This window comes from Strongylocentrotus purpuratus, unplaced genomic scaffold (assembly GCF_000002235.5).
Source record: "Strongylocentrotus purpuratus isolate Spur 01 unplaced genomic scaffold, Spur_5.0 spur5_scaffold_4, whole genome shotgun sequence".
Taxonomy (NCBI): Eukaryota; Metazoa; Echinodermata; class Echinoidea; order Camarodonta; family Strongylocentrotidae; genus Strongylocentrotus; species Strongylocentrotus purpuratus.
Window position 1 is genome coordinate 26203977 of NW_022145610.1, and position 3961 is coordinate 26207937.

Below are 3961 nucleotides of genomic sequence, written 5' to 3' on the forward strand. Positions count from 1 at the left end.
TTCGAGTCCGGGCGTCTCCAACAATTTTTTTTCTTCACTTTTTTTTCTTTTTGACCATTCACTCTACCATCTCCTTTGAATATTAAAACACGTACAATCGCAAATAATGTAATAAACAACCATATTTACTTTATTATTACCCTATTATCACTAGATCCATTACTTTTTGCGTGTAATCCTTATGGGAGATGACTTTTTCTCAAATCTGGATTCTACATTCTTGTCTTTTGCGAGCAATATCGCCGTTATTTCGGCTTGATTTTTGTTGATTTTTAAGTATGTTGTAGCTGAGACTATATACTATCTAAATGTTCTCTCATTTTTTTCAGTCTGATGTCATCGTGGTCTGTTGATGATAATCATCAACATCATCATGATCATCATCATCATCATCATCGTCATCCCCATTACTATCAAGATCATCATCATCATCATGATCATCATTGTTTACATGTCTATATAACTTCTCCCTTTCTCAATATAGTAAATATTATAATACATCATAAGACTTGAAGACAGACCACCTAATTCGTCCCCAAGACGAATTAAATTTCTAGTTATTATTTATTTTTATTTCTCCCCGTTTTTTGTTCATCGGTTAACTCAAGATCGGTTGTGTTAATTTCTTTCAATTTTGACACAGTCATAGGTCATTGTCATGAGACGTGACAGTAACCTTTTCAAGGTCATCAGGTCATCATGACGTCATCCAGGCGCCATTTCGTGAAATCACGTTATCCATCATATCTTCATGATGCATAAGCAAAGGTCATTCATATTCATATCACATATACTTCAGGTCAAGGGTCAACAAGTCATGTCATCAAAGGTCACAAAAAGGTCATGACGCGCACGTACGCGCGCGTGAAAATTTAAAAATGCTCAAAATCACTTAACTATTAAACGAGAGTACGAATCAGGTCATTTTAAGCATTTCAAAATTTTCCGTCCGTAAGTGTCCCCGCGCGCGTTGCGCGCGCTCACGACGCGCGGAAAAGTCAAATTCATTTTTTTTTACATGATTTAGATTCCTCTTACCGTAAATGACAATTGACATTAATTTCAGTCACCCTTGACCTTTCATAAGGCCGTGAGCGCGCGTCAAAGTTCAAAATCCGCGCGTGCTGCTATGGGAAATATAATGCAAATTTGATCAAAAACATGACATTTTAAGAATCAAAATAGCTCTTCAGATAATCAATTGATCCCAACTTTTATATCATGGTTGGAAAAAGCATGAGTTGGAGATATGATTTCATGTGTAATTTGACCCTCAATTAACTCATGACGTCATCATAATGGCCTCCGAACTCAAAATTTTAATTTGCATATTATGACGTCAGCAGATTTTTGGAAAATTGATTGTATCTCTGTAAATATTGATCAATTTTTTTTCAAATTTTGATATGTTCTACCTGAGAATATTCTCTATAAAAGCAGTTACCACAATATTTCATTTTGACAATGGTATCATGGCGTATTTTTGCGATTAAAGGAGGCATGTCAATTTTTCACATTTTGCGTGTATTCTCTATGGGACATGACTTTTTCTCAAAACTGGATTCTACATTCTCGTCTTTCGCGAGCCATATCTCCGTCGTTTTATCTTTGTTTACGCTGAGCTTTGAGTGTGTTGTAGCTGAGAGAATAAGCTATCACAAGTGTGCCCTTTATTTCTCGATCAGATGCCGGGATCATGCTCATATCTCACATACAAAGTGGGATTTGATAATTCCATTTTCCGTTTACGTGTAATCTCTATGGGAAATGTTTTGGTATATCGGTAACGCACTTGACTTCCGACCTCGAGGTCCCTGGTTCGAGTCCGGGCGTCTCCAACAATTTTTTTTCTTCACTTTTTTTTCTTTTTGACCTTTCACTCTACCATCTCCTTTGAATATTAAAACACGTACAATTGCAAATAATGTAATAAACAACCATATTTACTTTATTATTACCCTATTATCACTAGATCCATTACTTTTGGCGTGTAATCCTTATGGGAGATGACTTTTTCTCAAATCTGGATTCTACATTCTTGTCTTTTGCGAGCAATATCGCTGTTATTTCTGCTTGGTTTTTGTTGATTTTTGAGTATGTTGTAGCTGAGACTATACGCTATCTAAATGTTCTCTAATTTTGTTCAGTCTGATGTCATCGTGGTCTGTTGATGATAATCATCAACATCATCATGATCATCATGATCATCATCATCGTCATCCCCATTACTATCAAGATCATCATCATCATGATCATCATGATGATCATCATTGTTTACATGTCTATATAACTTCTCCCTTTCTCAATATAGTAAATATTATAATCTCTCATAAGACTTGAAGACAGACCACCTAAATCGTCCCCATGACGAATTAAATTTCTAGTTTTTATTTCTCCCCGTTTTTTGTTCATCGGTTAACTCAAGATCGGTTGTGTCAATTTCTTTCAATTTTGACACAGTCATAGGTCATTGTCATGAGACGTGACAGTAACCTTTTCAAGGTCATCAGGTCATCATGACGTCATCCAGGCGCCATTTTGTGAAATCACGTTATCCATCATATCTTCATGATGCATAAGCAAAGGTCATTCATATTTATATCACATATACTTCAGGTCAAGAGTCAACAAGTCATGTCATCAAAGGTCACATAAAGGTCATGACGCGCGCGTACGCGTGCGTCAAAATTTAAAAATGCTCAAAATCACTTAACTATTAAAGGAGAGTACGAATCAGGTCATTTTAGGCATTTCAAAATTTCTCGTCCGTACGTGTCAACGCGCGCGTTGCGCGCGCTCACAACGCGCGGAAAAGGTCAAATTCATTTTTTTTACATGATTTAGATTCCTCTTACCGTAAATGACAATTTACATTAATTTCAGTCACTCTTGACCTTTCATAAGGCCGTGAGCGCGCGTCAAAGTTCAAAATCCGCGCGTGCTGCTATGGGCAATATAATGCAAATTTGATCAAAAACATGACATTTTAAAAATCAAAATAGCTCTTCAGATAATCAATTGATCCCATTTTTTATATCATGGTTGGAAGAAGCATGAGTTGGAGATATGATTTCATGTGTCATTTGACCCTCAATTAACTCATGACGTCATCATAATGGCCTCCGAACTCAAAATTTCAATTTGCATATTAAGACGTCAGCAGATTTTTGGAAAATTGATTGTATCTCTGTAAATATTGATCAATTTACTTTCAAATTTTGATATGTTCTACCTGAGAATATTTTCAACAAATGCAGTCACCACGCTATTTCATTTTGACAATGGTATCATGGCGTATTTTTGCGATTAAAGGAGGCATGTCAATTTTTCACATTTTGCGTGTATTCTCTATGGGACATGACTTTTTCTCAAAACTGGATTCTACATTCTGGTCTTTCGCGAGCCATATCTCCGTTGTTTTATCTTTGTTTACGCTGAGCATTGAGTATGTTGTAGCTGAGACAATAAGCTATCACAAGTGTGCCCTTTATTTTTCGATCAGATGCCGGGATCATGCTCATATTTCACTTACAAAGTGCGATTTGATAATTCCATTTTCCGTTTACGTCTAATCTCTATGGGAAATGTTTTGGTATCGGTAACGCACTTGACTTCCGACCTCGAGGTCCCTGGTTCGAGTCCGGGCGTCTCCAACAATTTTTTTTCTTCACTTTTTTTTCTTTTTGACCTTTCACTGTACCATCTCCTTTGAATATTAAAACACGTACAATCGCAAATAATGTAATAAACAACCATATTTACTTTATTATTACCCTATTATCACTTGATCCATTACTTTTTGCGTGTAATCCTTATGGGAGATGACTTTTTCTCAAATCTGGATTCTACATTCTTGTCTTTTGCGAGCAATATCGCCGTTATTTCAGCTTGATTTTTGTTGATTTTTGAGTATGTTGTAGCTGAGACTATATACTATCTAAATGTTCTCTCATTTTGTTCA